The 17,770-nt window shown below is 44.9% G+C and overlaps 1 long non-coding RNA gene across 1 annotated transcript in view; it reads right to left on the reverse strand.

The window, feature by feature from the left end:
* The window catches only part of LOC308183180, a 441,868-nt gene that overhangs the window by 119,947 nt on the left and 304,151 nt on the right, over positions 1 to 17,770 (reverse strand). The gene's annotated exons all lie outside the window — the stretch shown is intronic.

A 17,770-nucleotide genomic window follows, 5' to 3' on the forward strand; every position in this document is an offset into this window, starting at 1 on the left:
GGAATAAGAATGGAATAAGAATTAACTTTGAAAGCTGCTTTGCAAACCATTGTTTGAAGGGTTATTACTGTCAGAGCCCTAACGTAAAGAAAAAACAGATGAAATTTAGAAAGCTTATATTTAAACTTTCTTAAGGTTTGTAAGTAGTGATTCTGACCAATCACTTTGCCTATTTGATTGTATTAACTTACAGCAGATGAAAAGTTAATGTTCAGTGTTGGAAACGGTTAATAATTTTATTAGCCTGTGTTTTAAATGTATGTAGTACCATGCTTTACTGCTTTTGGTAGTTCTTCTGGCCTCCTTATTATTTGGGATCCAGCCCTGCTAGACCTGGTCAGAAATAGCCTGGGGGGAGAGGTAGACGCCACCTTAGTCCTGTAGTTGTGTTTTCCAGTGATTCCTAAGGAAGAGGTGCTTTGGCATTTACCTGGGAGAGACTGTAGACTGGTAACGTTTTTTCACTTAGGGGTCCCACTGTGGACAAGAGCATAGCACTTTTTTTCCCCAAAACAGAAGAGATTTTTCCCCAAAGCTGACTGCAGCCAACTTCAAGTACTCGGTGGAGTTAGAGTCAGGCACTGCTCCTGACTGCTACCAGAAGGAAGGGAATGGCAGCAAGCACGTAATTAAATGAGATATGAGTAGGTTATTCTTTTGATCCTTTAGCTCTGCCATCTCTGGTCTTCCCACCATAGGATCCAGACCATCGTATGGAGAAAAGAAGCCCCGTGACCGTAAGGGATCAGGTTACCTGCAGCTGAGAGATGCAGTTCGTTCAGGGAGCAGCCAGGGCTCTGCAAGGCAGAAAGGAATTGCGGAGATAGAGCAATCAAATCCAAGTCCTAGGTGAACTTGAAGTGTTGTCTCAAGGACAAGGAGCCGGTGGCCAGGCAGGGGGTTGTGCCAACTGCTCTGAAATGTCAGCATTTATCTTGCTCCGTGGCTCGGATACATTATCTTTTCTGGGTCAGGCAGCCTGAAAATATCCCTCTGGTGGAAACAGGTGATTCAAAGCCTGGCAGCTCAGCTGGTTGCATGCCCTTTGTGTATACCCCTGCGAACCTGCTACAACACGAGGCAAGGGTGCAGGTGTCTGTAGGACTAATAGCAAGTGGGGAAACTGATACACGGCTTGTCTTGTCCAGAGAAGAGGATGAGCTCTGGGCAGTGCTAATGAGGAGAGCAGCTTCTTCTGCGGTCACCTCTAGGAAAATCCTCACTGCCAAGGAACGGCTTATTCTTCCCTCATAGGTAGTAATGCTGATGTCTTCTCCTCAAAGCTGGAGATTTTCTTGCTGAAAGTCTTCTTACCCCAGTCTTGGAAGTGTAACACCATGGATAGCATTTATCCACCTATTTGCTGGATTGTACCAAGCCCTTCTGGTGTAAGTTCTCTGCAGCTCTCACTAAACTCTGCCAACACTGTGTGAAAGGATACCAAAGGACATTTTGACTTAGAATCTGGATTTTATGAGAGAAAAAGAGCCACACATTTATTTCAGCTTTGTTTACCTATAAAATAAGGCAACTATAATTAAAGCATCACTTGCATCTCTGTCTGCCTGAAAGTATTCTGACAACATATTTTTTTCTTTCTGCTTCATCTACATTGAAAACTTCCTCTGTTACAATGCTGACTTTGATTATATTTTGGGCTGAGCCCTTTAACTGATTTTTCACTTCACAATGACTTTTTGTCCCCAGACATATTTCGTTCTATATTACATTATATTAATACTCCATAAAGCTTAGGTTAGAATAGCATTCTTTGTTTTTACCATAATAGAACTGACATTAAAATGTTGGCATTTCTTGTGGAATGAGGTTTCGGCTAGATCTAATAGCATCAATTTCACAGAAAGGGAGAAAAGTGTCCTTTATATCTATTCCCTTTATTATTTTAATATATACTAAAACTTTAGGGGCATGGACTCACACCTGTTTTGTAAAATACAGCTGTCTCCTCATAAAAGCAGGGAGGCATGCTTCTGTCATAAAATGATCTTAACTTCCATGAAAAATGTAGTTAGAAATCAGAAAATGTGCTCCCAGCCAAAATCAGTCAATAGGGATTCTGTCTCTGTTTGCTGCTCTGATTAATTTAAACTTCACATGTCACAGGGGGGAAAATGAAATACATTATTTTTGATGAGCGAGGCTGGCAAGCTATCTCAATAAGGCAGATGGAGCCAGGAGTGATGTGCACAGCTCCATTTACCACCCCTTTGCTTCACTGAGTGACCTCCCTCCTTACTTTTTGGGGGGGTGTGGGGTGTGTGTGTTAGAGGAAGGATTCTGCCCAGTCATTTTATTTACAGGCATTGAGAAAGCCAAAGTTTTTAAGTTTTTACATCTAATAAAACGCAAATCACAGCAAGGAACACAGCTACAGCACCTTTTAACAGATAACCGTTTGCACAGGCTTTGCCAGTGGAAAGAGGAGACGGTTTTTCCATGCCAAATGAAGGTGAGAGAGGCCGGGATTAAGCTTGCATCACATATCTTTTCCACAGTCCCAAGCCAAACCACTGCTATAGATTTCCCCCTCCCACTCGCTGGACTTTCTAATATGAGAAATATCTTCCCATGGAAAGCAGTGGTTGCGCTGTCACGTGGGATCCTGCCTTACTCATACCGCTGGCTTTTGGCTCTGTTTTATGACACTGGGCAGAGATGCCAGAGTTACCCTCAACCTATGATCTGCTCCAGTCAGCAGCAACAGAAGAAGTCAGGAGGGAGTAGAGAGGCTCCAGAAAACCCTCCCAGTCATCACAGAAAGTGACTTTTGTTTCACTAAACAGCAGGCAAGCATCCCCTTGTAAGTTATGGCTCATATACTGCTGGAAGAGGAGATACAGATCTGAGGACCAAACCACCCATGCTCTCCAAAGACCCTGCAATCTTTTTTTAAGACAGAGCTGTAAAGTTCCGAGTCTTAGACAAATTCCAACGCAAACACAATGTGCTTATCTGCACCGCTTTAACAGTAGCAGCTGGACACACATGCATCACTCTCCGACCTTATCAGCTCTTCAGTGCTGTTTGAATAGTTGCTCTCCTGTGCACCAACCTAGATGAGAGTGTCTCAGCATTAAGCAGAGGGTGCTTTAATCATTAGATTTTATAAAATGCCTTGGGAATGTCACACTATAAATTGCAAGCTTATTGCAGACCATGAGCAGAACCACCCAGAATGTGGAAGCTGAGGAAAAACGCTTGGTGCACCCAGACAGCCCCAGCATCGTGGGACCAGCATGCTCACTGTCCTGCAGCTCTGGGCCCTTTGACTGTGCCCCAGTTGATCAGGACAAGGTGGACATTCAGCACCTCCACTGCTTTTCTGCCCCAAGAGGTGGTCAGCAGCTTGGTAACCTCGGTAATGATGTAAGGGGCTGGATGTGCTTTATGTCCAGTATCTAAGGCTACACCATGAATGTGGGTGGGCAGGCACAGCAGGCTGTATAGGGCGAGGTGGACCTTTCTGCTAGGGCTGTAGAGGAAGACCAAAAAAAAAAAAAAAAAAAAAAAAAACTTAAGACTGTGTGGAGCTCCTCTCCTCAGTCCGTGGCTGCTTTGCCTTTCTTTCGCAGAGTGCAATGACAGAATTTCCTTCAAAATGAGCCCCAGTGGAGACACAGCAGGAGAGGGAGCTGAAGCAGTGTGAGCTGATGGCACTGTCACCTGCACGAGCAAAAACAGGGGACAGCCAGGCTCAGCAATTGCTCCATCTTCTTAGTCCTTCTGCAGGGGCTTTATACGTGGTATGAGGAAGAGAATTTTAACATGGGGCAGAGAACTACCAGGCAGAAGATGACCATCATCATTACGTTTCATTTGCTTGAAATCAGGGGTTGTTTGTAATGTGCTTTTAATAAAGATTAAATAAGTCATTCTTTCTCTAAAAGCCTTCTCCACAGGTGAATATGGATGAAAGCAGGTCTGTAGCCATTTGGAGGGCCCTTAGCTCCTATTTCTACTGTTCTGCCAAGGCTCTAGAACTGCCTAAGGAGCATGAGACAAGGAGAAGGCCAAAGTCCGTGTTTCTCTTCTCACTGATTAGGGAGAGCCACCAGGACCTTGCCTTTTGACAGTGTCTTCTCCTCCAATATACATTAATATTTTGTGTGGGGTGGCACAGTCGCAGAGAAGATATGGAACAAAGTAGCATCAGAAGGGGATGCGTGCTATTGATTGTATTACGTCTCTCTTTGAGATCTGAGAGGCAACCAAGTGCAGTGGGACCCGCAGCAGCTCTATGAGCATGTTTCCTGGAAAGTCTGCACAAAGCAGGTACCAACACGGAAAGTTAAATTACTCTTTGTTGGGATAACTGTTCTGATACACCTATATCTGTTTTTCTCTGCCATTCCTGTGGGTAGTGGCTTCTAATGCCCAGAGCACAATCAGAAGACATATATGACAACAGTAAGAGACATTTTCCTTCCTCACAGAACCTCAAGATCCACCACCAAGTCCCTAACCCCAAAACACTCCCTGTGGAGGCAGAATGGATACAATGCAAAATAAATGAGTTTCAGGTTTCCATCCCTTCTTACCCTTGGGCCACTCTGACTCACAGGAGCCCACAGTACTGCCTACAAAACCATAGTGGGTTTGGTTTTGATTTATTTTGTTTTGTTTTTGTTTTCTACTGCATTATAACAGCAGTAATAACAGTAACCAAGCAGAAGAAATCCTGGCAAGTGAAGCTGTACTCATGTACAGCTCGAAAGCACCAACGAAAGGAACTGTCCAGAGACTAAAACATTTCCATGTTAGACTTATGATTTAATACTTGTTTAAGTTAAACATTAATATGGGTAAAGCAACTTCTAAAACAGAGCCAGTGCAGGGTTGATCCAAAAGTCAACAGAACAAAAGAGTCTGGAGGAAAAATCTGAGCCAAACCACTGAAGCTGATAACGTCTGGCAAGGAAACTCACCTCAGAGAAGAGCTTGAGGACAGCAAAAGTGCAGTACAAAATACAAATCAAACCTCGCCCCTTGTTGCCTTTCTCTCTGACTTTATTCTGACCAGATGTAGAAGACTCGTGGTCTTACAGGCCTGGGATACCTTTTACAAGCAGGCTGCAGGATCAGGATTGCTTCTGCACTTGGGGGTTCAACCTCCAGGCTGAGCTGCAGCTGACCGAGACACAAGGACAGAAACCTTGAAGTGACTCTGTTTGGCCCAAACTGTGTTGATCTTCAGCTTGCCAGCTATTAATTGTACTTCAACAGATTGCAAAGGCTTCCTGTCATCCATCAGGGTACCCACATTTCATTATTCTGGGCTAACAGCCTGTAAAATGAAACGGCAAACAGAGCTTCATTAAAATAAAGTAAGACACTATCTCAGCTGGCAGGTTTGGGAGACGAAGAATCAGGCCCCAGGGGTTGCTCTTCCAGCTTCATCTCCGACTAACTGCATGGGAAAAAGGACAAAAACTCCTCTCAGCTCTCTGTGCCTCAGTTTACACATTCATCAAGTAGGGGCACTAGTTCTCAAGAGTCCTCTTAAGAACATTATGGAAATGAATTACGATTTATAAAGCATTCTGTGATCTTGGGTGAATGCAAAGTATTAATTTCTTATTCCAAAAACATCCAGAGTAGCTGTCAGAGCATTAAATGTTTTTATTCCAGTGACTGAAGACACAGGATAGGAGTACTAAAAACAATAACAATCATTTAATTAATTTCTCATCCAGTGGAGTATAAGGGAAGAGACATTCCTCCAGTCTAATGCTATATGCCTTGGCTACCCCTGGCTATCTGAGCTGACCTGACCATGCCTGCAGCTGAGGCAGCCACAAAGGAAGATAACACCTTCGTTTCCCAGTGCAGATAGACAGACAGACACCTCCAGGAGTGATTCAGATCCTGGGTGGGCTGACTCAGTCTCTGGAAGTCTCTTTATCTTTCCAGATCTTAGGCTTTGTCTCTATTAGCAAGTAAATGAGTCCAAGCTGCAGCCCTGAGGCCAGATGGCACAATGCAGCCGCCATCCAGGCGGGTAAATACCACTGCTCCCCAAATCCAGGTGTCTGTGCAGGGACTACAGCTGGGAGCCATCCCAGCCCAGGTATGCTCCCAGGTCAGCACAGAATTGTAGAATCACAGAAGGGATGGAGCTGAGGTTGGAAGCCACCTCTGGGTCCACCTGATCCAACCCCTGCTCAAGCAGGGACACCCAGAGTGGACTGCCCAGCACCACGTCCAGGTGGCTTTTGGAGATCTCCAAGGAGACTCTACAGCCTCTCTGGGCCTGCACAGCAGAGAAGTGCTTCCTGATGCTCAGCTGGAACCTCCTGTGCTCCAGTTTATGCCCATTGCCTCTCGTCCTGGCACTGGGCACCACTGAACAGAGCCTGGCTCCATCCTCACTGCACCCTCCCTTCAGGTGTTTATAGACATGGATGAGATCCCCCTGAGCCTCCTCTTCTCCAGGCTGAACAGCCCCAGCTCTCTCAGCCTCACAGCAGAGATGCTCCAGGCCCTTGGTCACCTTGGTGGCCCTCTGCTGGGCCTTCTCCAGTAGGCCCAGGTCTCTCTTGTACTGGGGGCCCAGCACTGGACCCAGCACTGCAGATGGGGCCTCACCAGTGCTGAGCAGAGGGGCAGGATCACCTCCCTCGGCCTGCTGGTGATATTTTGCCTTGTGCAGCCCAGAACACCATTGGCTTTCTTAGCAGCAAGGGCCCATTGCTGGCTCACTCTTAGCCTGGTGCTCACCAGAGCCCCCAGGCCCTCTTCTGAGGTACACCGTGCACACCAAAATGCAGGTACGGGTACCCTGGGCACATGCCCTTCTCCTGACCATGGGTCAGTGTGACAGACGTGGCAGTGCAAGCCAGGATGTCTGAGTCACAGGACTCTGTCTGAACCAGGAGATCAGAGTAGCTCACAGCTATAATCTGAGCTTTTGTGGTCCCACGGCTTAAACCAGCCCCTAATGAGTACCAGACACGTCCACCTCCACAAGGAGACAGGGAAAATGGGGGAGGACTGCCCCCCCTAATGCCGTAGAGAGAAGAGTAGTTCCTGGAATATTTATCAAGCCACTGAAACAAAGCTTTGTTTTTATAGCCCAGCTGACTGTTTTTCAGAGCTTTTCAGCTCCTCTTTTTACATGACAGCCATTTTACAGCCCAAATCCTTGAGACTGTCACTAGAAACACACCGTGCAAAGGCAACAAGGCAAATATCACAGAATCACAGAATAAAGGAATCATCTAGGTTGGAAGAGACCTCCAAGATCACCAAGTCCAACGTCCGACCTAACACTAACAAGTCCTCCACTAAACCATATCACTAAGCTCTACATCTAAACGTCTCTTAAAGACCTCCAGGGATGGTGACAACCACCTCCCTGGGCAGCCCATTCCAATGCCTAACAACCCTTTCAGCAAAGAAGTTTTTCCTAATATCCAACCTAAACCTCCCCTGGAGCAACTTTAGCCCATTCCCCCTCGTCCTGTCACCAGGCACGTAGGAGAACAGACCAACCCCCACCTCTCTACAGCCTCCTTTAAGGTACCTGCAGAGAGCGATAAGGTCGCCCCTGAGCCTCCTCTTCTCCAGGCTGAACAAGCCCAGCTCCCTCAGCCGCTCCTCGTAAGACTTGTTCTCCAGACCCCTCACCAGCTTCGTTGCCCTTCTCTGGACTCGCTCGAGCACCTCCATGTCCTTCTTGTAGCGAGGGGCCCAAAACTGAACACAGTACTCGAGGTGCGGCCTCACCAGAGCCGAGTACAGGGGGACAATCACTTCCCTAGCCCTGCTGGCCACACTGCTTCTTATACAAGCCAGGATGCTCTTGGCTTTCTTGTTGTCCTGACATCCAAAGAGCAACAGCTAGTAGCAGCTGAATAGAAGCAAAGGGAAACCTGCATATACTGTCCAAAGTGAAGATATATTTAGCATTGTGAGTGGACATCTGTTTGCATATACTAATATTTCTGTGATGAACCATATCTAATACAGCTGTTGCAGGTTTTAAGGATTAGGTGCTATCTTCAAAGGCTTGCAGTTACAATTAGTCAGAGCTCAGGTAGACCCTATAAAGAAGGTGTGGGAACATTTGCATGTCTAAGCCTACTGGGCTTAATCCTTAGCACCTAAAATACTGCTTTTAACTTGTCTTAAAATATTAAGGAAAGGAACTAAGTCTTTATATGCCAATTAAGAAAGCTGCTCTAGATTTGGCTCTTGAAGTGCTTTGATTTGATTTGAATATAACTATTTGGATTGCATGGATAGTAAAAGACACATGCTTCAGAGAGGAAGCTTTCATTCCTTTAGGGCAACCAGCATCCCCTCAGTGCAAAGGATTAAATCAAAAAGAAATTAAGAGACGTACTACAGAGAAGGCTGGCTGTGTAATTTTCAATGTGGACAAAGCAACCCTTCTCCCTGCTGGTAAAAATTCATGCTAGTGCATGAGACCAGCACAAAGCCTAGGTGCCACTTAAACATCCTGCTTAAGTGTTGGCTAGGCTTTGTGCTAAGCCTCAGTAACGGCTTGAATATCACTCACAAGAAAGAACATGAACAAACCGCGTTTGGATTTTGCCTGGGCCTGATTCTGTATTTCCACAGCCCTTTTTTCATGGGAATTTGGAGTCAGCAGGAGATATGAGATGTGGCTTCCCTTTTTGCTTTGTACATGAAACCCACCTTTGTGACGAAAGGGGCATATGGATATATTATCCACAGTAATATTTCTTCAGCGTAAATGGATACTGCAAATAAAATAGCCACAGACTAATTACCACCCAGCAAAGGTAGTGCCACTCATCTGAAGGCAACGGTGTGACATGAGTCATTTTGGCTCAGGGTCTCCCATAGAGATTTAGCAATCCGGGTCTTCATTCCCACACTACAAGGCGTTGTGTTGTGTCCATACCGCGGTGCAAGCTGGGGCTCACCATGCAGACAGACCCACGCACACGGTCCCCCAGGATCCTGCGGCAGGCATCGCTGGAGCTCCATGCAGGAACAAGGCTTCCTGTGCAGCTTGTTTCCTAAGATTGATTCTTCACTTAGGCATCCCTGTATTTTTTTTCATATAATGGCTACATTTGTGCTCCAGACTCTGCCCTCCGGAAAGGGGGTGCAGATGTTTGTGACTACTCCAAACTTCCTGTAATCCATTGCCATTTCCAGCCAGGGGAATCATGTGGGTTGGCTGCTATGAAGAATCGGTGCCTTGGCTGGCTCAGCCTGCCCATGCTGCCATTGCTACACAGCTGCTTTGACCCTTTCTTCTTTGGCTGCTGCCTGACATGGACTTTCACAAAGGAAAACTCAAGGGGAAGCTGTTCAAAGTCCCCAACCCATCATACCACAGGCATGTTTGGAACAGTTTCCTGAGTTGCAGGAGTTCCTGGAGGTAAGAGAAGGGACCCAAGAGGCAAGCCATGGTATGTGTGCATGCTAGAGATAAAATGTCTTTGTTTATTTGTATTTAAATAAGAAAACATAGGGAAAAGTTTAAGCTGGAGATCAGTTAAAGAATTCAGCTCAAAACCCATGACAGACAACTTAGCTGTATACTTCCCACAAGTATAAAAATGTCAGGCAGTATAACTGCATTACAAACCAAATCGACATTTTCCCTGTCCCTCAGCTTCCCCCAAGGACTCAGTCCCAGCCACACCAGACCTTCCCAAAGGGACATGCAAAAGCACAGCTTTACTGCCCATTTGAGGTAGCTCAGATCGAGGAGGGCAGTGGATTCCCAGTGGTCCTAATAGCTTTTTTTGTCATTTGAGCTTGAAAGTTGCCACACGGGAATTCCAGCTAAATACTAGGAAAGCCTTTTGTGCTGTGAGGGTAGGGAAGCACTGGAGCAGGTTGCCCACAGAGGAGGTGGAATCTGTCCGTGGAGATACTCAAAACCCAACCAGGTGTGTTCCTGAGCAACCTGGCCCAGTCAGTTTGGTTTTGAGCAGCAGGTAGGACGAGGTGATCTCCAGAGGACCCTTCCCACCTAAATTACTCCGTGTTTCTGTGGTTCTTCACTATTGTTTCAATATCTGTGTGGCACTAAGAAGGAGGAAGTTGCTTATATAAAAAGGTCCTGGGCCTCTTTGGGCTGTGCAGGTGAGAACCAAAGCTTTCAGTTGTTGTATCAGAAGCAAATTAATTAATTGATTAATCCAATGAGAACAGCTTTGGCTGGGAACTTGGACCATGGGTCTTCAATCTCATCACCCAGTGTAGATGGGCGGGTGTCAGACAGGTCGGTGCCATGTGGGCAGCTGGGGAGATGCACGCAGCATACTGCAGCATGAGGCAAACACCCCTACGACAGGTCTGGATGAGGCAGTAGGTCTTCAGCGTGCAGTGCAGCACCGTGTCGATGTGCCAGCCCAGGCACGAAGCAGCACAGCTTCATTCAGTGGCTATGTCCCGTGAACGTGCAGCTCTGGGCAAAAGCCAGCTGTCAGCTTCCAGCTCCAGGCTTTACCCTAGGCAGATCGTAGGGCAAGTCAAGAAAATTGGAGGTTCTTAGAATTATTTTCACAATCTCTACGTACCTTTTGCTAAAGGTTTTAATATTGCATGGCAGTTATACAACTGCTATAACAGCGTGGGCAGAGGGCCACCACCTCCAGCATCCTCTTGCCAAGAGCCTGCAGCACCAGATGTTGCTGGGAAGGACACCATAAGCCCTGTAAGGAGCATTTCTGTGTAATATGTTCCCAGAGGAACTTCACACTTCATCACTTCCAAAAAAGCTATTCTAGTTTTGTTTTTTCCTTTTGACGTATTTTTTCCTGTTCCTCTGGATGTTCTTATTAGCTATATAAATACATTGTCCCTTTCAAGAATCTTGCTAAACTCTTGATGTTAATGGCTATGTCTAGACCAGTAAGTTAAACAAGGCTATGACACTAGCTCTAACACTGGCTCGTGACCATCTGTATTGTTTAATGGTCTCTTGACACGAACTAGCATCGACTAGCAGACAATACCTGAGCCCAGCACAGGGAACAGCACATTCCTGGGACCATTCCCAATAGGCAGCCAGGGTGTGGCCACTCTGTTTTTAGAGGGGAAAAGAGTTTAGTCGTGTGGATGTGAGTCAGAACGTGCCCTTTGGCTTCATGCCAGGCAGCAGTCACTGCTCCGTTGCATTTAGTATGATAGATGGAGCCAGTGGGACTTTTTAATAACAAGCTCCAAGGACCAGTTAAGCAATCTGTGAAAAGCATCACTGGGTACCTTTTGAAAAAAGCCCATAATCATGTGGATACTGGCTTGATCCCCTTCAGTGGAAGAACAGAACGCTTCCACAGAGGGCTTGGTGCTGTGTCGAAGCACAGGTTGTGTCATGAGGTTTTCCTCACACTTCCCAAACTTTATCAGCAACCTAAGATTAAACTTGCACGAAGAAGACTTAGCACTGTCCCTCCCAAATACCTTTCCATGCCTGTGGGCATGTTCAAGGCTTGTTCAAGACAGCTTGTTATCTTCAAAGTAAACACAAATATCTCCTAACCTGAGGCACTCTTGTGTGAGTAACCAAGTGGGAGGGTTTGGATTGCCTAGGCCAGCCACCACCCTAGGTAGGTCTTTAGATTGACAGTACACAGGTATTTTCACAGAGACGGAGAATACCTTTTTGTCCCTGTCAGCCATTTGTATAAAGAGTTTGGATGCTGGAAAGGATCAGCTTGAGGACTCTGCTTCTTGCCAGCACTCTTTATTCCCTCATTTCACCTGTTGAAGGCTACTGAACCCAGAAATCTGGGGGTGTAGGCTGGGCATGCAGATACCTAGAGGTCAGGGTACTTACAGTAAAAGGCAAAAAGGCAAAGCAACATCACTGTGGTTTGGAAAATCAAATGTTGAGATAAAAACACGCGTGGCTTGGCTTGGTATAAATGCTATATTTAAGACACAGAATAAAGCTTATGAACATTTTAGAGGAATTCTGCTTTTTTCAGTATTATATATTTGCCATATAAATGTCAGTTATAGACAAAGGACAAGCAAAAATAATACACTTAGCATTTCAGAAAGGCCAAGCATTTGCAATGAGCAGTTCTGGCAATGCTAAATCACTCAGGGAGGTGGAGACTGGCAGAAAGCTGACCGAGCCATTAACCTCTATTGAACTCCTGCCCATGCCTATATGCAAAGTCTTAAGCTAAAACTGAATGGAGATGGGGGGATGCTCATTGGGAAAGAGTGGAAAACACAGAAAAGCTTCTCTGTTCAGCTACAACAGGCTAGGAGTATACAGTGGTTTTAGGAGTATACAAAAATGGTTTTCTGGAGTACAGACATTAAAATCAAGGTTCATAGTGGACTTCAAGCATCAAAATCCTTACTTAGGTATAGAAGTTCAATACTGGAGTGCCACTGGAAGCCTTGGAGCAAGCCTCCACATCCTACCACTGCCTCATCACTAGGGGTCTTTATTAAAGCTGAAGTTCTGGTGGGACCTTCAGGGTGGGCTTTTCTCATTTCTATTCAGTGCCCAGACCACATCAACCCACCTGGTCTGGTACAAAAACCTACCAGGGCAGGACAACTGGGAAGTGCCCCTGTTTCACACGTTCCCCCACTATCTAACAACTCAGCAGAACTCACCTGGGGCAGGAGAGAAACCCTTGTTCAATCTCTTGCTCTGTCTGAATTCATCCAAATGCCAGGTGAGAGGTATCCTCACCAGGGTCTGCTTTCTGTCACTCCAACATTTTGTAACCACTCCACTCTGTACAACCTATTCAGAGTATGTCAGAGTGGACACTTTTGCCTGACCTAAAAATCTTTATCTATTTAGTATAGTAGGAACTTAGAGAGTGGAAGAAAGAGAAGTTTTATAAGAACAAATAAGATGATGCTTGGAGCAGTCACCAAAGGTAACAGCAGCTGGAGACCAAGTCCCTGGTGTGAGAAGATCTTTGAGTATGGGCATCGTGGGTGCCAAGGGAGTCCCCTAACCACAGTGCTGTGAAATTCCCCATTCAGCAAACTACTTTCTTCATTTTTACGGCCTCCAAATGCTCTCTGCTCAGTAAATGGGCAGTCTAGATAACTAATATGGTGCTACAGGGAGTACAGGGTGTAGGTTCTTCAGTGTCGTGCCACATCTACACACTATCTTGAATCTAATCTCAATTTGCTCAAATTTGGGGCCTCTGTTGCTGCCCTAGTTTCTCTTTCTTCTGCTTCTTCCTCTTATGAAAAGCCAAGTGGTTTCAAGGCGCCTCAGCACTGGTCTTCCTTTTGCTGATACTCAGTAAATATACTTTGATGATGTAAGGGTGACCTGGGTCATTCATTCTGTAATTTCTTAATCACCCTGAGTTATAGGTTAATATTGTCCTGGTACTACAGCCCAATCTGAACCTAGTTTGAAATGTCTACTAAATACTAACCACTTGTGCAAGTACTTTTCAAGGAACAGAAGGAATCTGTTCACAAAGTCTCTGTTGGCCTTTGTAACATAAATACGAAAATATTTGCAGTCAAGCAGTAGAAAATGAGTCCAAACAATATTGAGTAACCCTGCATGAGCAGAGAAGTGTCTATAAAGTCAGTGGGGATTGATAGTGATGTCTCAAAGGGCATGGGAATAAGTCACCAAGGCAAGCCAAAAAAGGCATAAGTAAATATTTAACTGAAGACTGAAAGTACTTTTCCTTTTAGGTAAAGCACTATTCCTATCTGAGTTCATCCCAAGGTGAAACGGACAAAAGACAGTTAAGTGGGTATCACTCGAGTAATTCCAGAAAAAAACAGTGTTGCTTATGGGAAAATAATTAACAAAGAATGAAAGATAAGCACTCTGAGAAAGAGTTAGATAACTGATGACAATGTCTTATAGAGAGAGGAAAGATGGATGTTCTGTTAGTCACGTCTGACCTGAAAGAGTCTGGCAGATCCCTCTGCAAGCAGTCTCCGCAAGGAGATAGGTATGTTTGGAAGAAAGGGCCATATGAGATGAATCCAATTTCTGTATCTAGTAACATTACAGTAAATTTTGCCTCCTGAAATCAGTGCAATTCTGGTTTGGACTTAAATACCTGCGTATATTTTCATACATACATGCGATTCCATTGGGTCCCTCTGTTGTGTACACATCCAGGCCTTATCAAAGTAGTTGGATGCTCCCAGGAGAAGAAATAGGAAGCTGGGCATGTAGGTCCACGCCTTGCCAATCTAGAAACAAGTCAGGTGTGCAGAGTTGTGTGGACCTCTCGAAAAATTAGTGATTAGTTTTATTAACCTATTAGGACTTACGAAAAACATGTATTTTATTAACTTACCTTGTAGGAGAGCTTGGTTAATGTATGGTAGGTAAAAGAGATACTGGTAGGATGGAAATAATTCAAGACTCCAGCAGGTCAAAAGGTGAGAAAGCTGAAAGCTGCATATGTGTAAAAACCAAGAACTGCTGAAATCAACTGGGAGATTATTGCTGTCTTTGATAGGAACTAGGCTTAACCTACCGGAGACCAGTTAAAGCATTTCATATGGCAAAAATCTTAATTTATCACTGCTGCTTTTAAAACTGCACAAATGACACTTTTATAAAGACTTATTTCACTATAACGAGCAAAAAAAATCTACTTCACTTTAATATTACGCATTGTGCAAGCTCATTCTGATTGAAAGGATTGTGATTTTTTTATGTTGGGTAGTCCTTATGACAAACAACTGAAAAAATGCATCTGAGCTCTTGGGCTTATGGGACTTAAATCATTAAAATATTTTTAGGAGAAAACAAAAACAAAAACAAAAAACTTATATGAGTACAAAAAAAAATACCCTACAGTTTTGCTCTGAGGGAAAGTTCATTCCAGGGTACACTATTCAGAGCACACAGAAACACTATTTAAGCAGAGATATGCCTCAAATGCACACTTTACAGGTACATATTACACATTGTGTGTGTGTGTGTGTGTGTGTGTAAAGTTCACATATCTTCTCTTACACTTGGCCACATTTTCTCTTGTATCTGACAGCCCAATCAGAATTGTTTTTTGCATAGGCAAGGATCAAACTTCTGGAAAACAGAATGACGGAACCTTTTTCATAGCAGGTGATGCTGTGTAAACACAAGGCTTGATTCCGCCATAAGAAGGATAAGTACTGGGCAACTGGGTATCCTGCACCTTTGGTACCTCCCTAAATTCAGGGACAATGCAATAATTATTTGAAAAAATTACTTCTTCATCATAAACTGGGCAATCGTATCTTAAAAGGCTCAGTGGCACTGAGCTGTTTTTTCTTTGGAAAAGACTCTGTGTTGAAATGGTTTTATAAAAAATGTGTGACCTCTGGACAGCTGGTGTCAAAAATAGGCTCTATGATTCTCCAGTGCACTAGCAGTGGGGGAATATGGCAGGAAATTGTTGCATGAGAGAGAAGGCAGTTTGTTTTTTTTTCCAAGAGAGTGATGACAAGGGCTTGAAACTTGTGCTCGTAGTCAATATCTCCCTCACTAGCTGAGAGGCAAAGGGGTACATTTTGGAGAACCTTTCAGACACAGGTCATACAAAGATAATGGCATCAACGACTTTCACAGAATCCAAGAATGGTTGAAATTGGAAGGAACCCCTGGAGGTCATCTGGTCCAACCCGCCTGGGGTTTTCTGGCTCTGTAGGGTCCCCCCCACTTCACCTGGTCCCTCACTAACACAGTGAATGTGTGGGGCAGTGGGCACAAACTGGAACACAGGAGGTTCTGACCACCAAGAAGCACTTCTGTACTGTGCAGGTGATGGAGCAAAAGCACAGGCTGCTCAGAGAGGCTGTGGAGTCTCCTCAGAGATCTTCAAAAATCACCTGAACATGGTCCTGTGCAACCTGGTTTAACAATCCTTAACTCCACCTCTGCTTAAGGGATTTATGATTCATTTGTGTGTTGTATAATGCACGAGGGATACCTTGTGATCTGGGCTTGGATTAGACAAAAAAGCATAGCTATGGGTATGCATCTCAGTCTTCTCTCTTTTGTTCGTCGGGCAGTTTCATAATATTCATATTTCTTATTAATACATGTTCCAAAGAAGAAGGGAGGAAATATGACTCCGGGAATTGGCTTGGGGTGTATTACAAGGAAAGCAGTCAGCCCATGGGATATATAGGGAAGTAACTGTCCATAGGCATATTGTCCATCGACTGTCCGAAAACAAAACCACAATGGTTTACAAGGCTACATGAATAAAAGCAAAATGACTACCGTGACTTTGCCATCTGTCAGACAAGATGCAGTAATTATCCTGGGGTTGGTTTAAGCCCATCCAAATAGCTTAGCAACATGTATTTGCTGAAACTCCCCTCATAGAGCCTTGTAAGGGATCCACTCCTGTGTCAGCTAACACATCTTGTCCTGCAGGTGTGGCAGGTGAAATCGTCATACGCTGGCACTCTCGGTAGGATGCCTGAAGTGGCAGCCCTCTTGTTCCCCCTGGACCCCCAAAGCCTCAGGTCCCTTCTACAACCTGAAACCACATCCTCTGGCCTCTCTGCAAGGATGCCCACATGAAAGAGGCCTTAGAGATACCATTATCATCATGTATCTTTTCCGTTCCCTGCTTTTTCCCTAGTGTCAGGATGAAGCTACTTGGTGTATCTCAACTGTAGGCCTTTGTGTACTCACTTCCACTGGTTCTTTGTATCAGCTCTTTCCATGCCCTATCCCCTTTTAGATGTTTCTGTTGGATTCATCTGGGCAAGGCACAGAAAATCATCTCCTGTGCCTTTACCCTTCCCTCTCCATGCCTTCCTCCTGCCATCTGTCACCTTCCTCTTGCTGCTGTGCCCTTTCTCCGGGGGTCTCACAGGCATCTCTCTGGGAAATGGGCTCAGGTTCGGTGTGCAAGTAGTTCCACAGCGTATTCAAATAGTCGCGTGGGAGCCAGGAAACAGTAGGAAGGAGCAAGGCATGAAGAAAACTAGAGAGGCAAGGAAAACAACCGATGGATTTCAATGGTGCTGCCAAAAGATACAGCACGAGGCTCTTTGTGCAAATCCCATCTCAGGATTTAAACCATGCAGTCGACCTTACTCCTTATGGGTGGCAAACTAACCCAGGGAGCCAGCTGTCCAAATGCAGTCTCAGCACCTGCCGGTTCCTTTACCCTGAAGTCTCCGCAGTTCACCTCTTAGAGCAGATGCTGTCCTCGAGCTGTAAGTAACCCTGCAAGCCATGAAGAAAGATGTAGCTCGGAGCCCTGCTCCTGAGAGAGAGGGCAGCCACAGCACTTGAGCTAAAGAAAAAGCGCTGATATCTGCTAGAGCGTGGGGCTCAGAGATGGGTTTGATGGCCCGGACAAACATGTATAGTTATTCACCAAGAGATTCACTGCAGGCGTATTTTACAATGAGTTCCAGTGTTTGAAAGCAGCGGAGCAATTATTACTAGAATGATTTTTTTTTCCTTCAGTAAGATAAAAAAAAGATCCATTCTTAATTCTTTCTTATGTAGCATGAGCAAAATCTTCAAGGAAATAAATAAGGAAGTCTCCTTCTGACAAGTTATCTTACTAAATAAAATAAATTAAAAAAATAGTGCATTTGTATGTGAATTGAATGCACTATAGAAGACTTCTATCATCTGATAATTATCCAAAAACAGGAAAGTGATCCAGATAATATGATTCATCGGTCTCCGAGGAATATTCCCAATGGGTGTGTGGTAGTGGTCTGTCCAGTCTGGTTGAAACTCTGACAGGGGATGGAGTTTCCTCTGGTCCTTTTGGATAACAATTTCCCAGCCTAGCAGTCCTTCTTGCCTGAG

The sequence above is a fragment of the Anser brachyrhynchus genome, assembly GCF_964034855.1.
Source record: "Anser brachyrhynchus genome assembly, chromosome: 1".
NCBI classification, from domain to species: Eukaryota; Metazoa; Chordata; class Aves; order Anseriformes; family Anatidae; genus Anser; species Anser brachyrhynchus.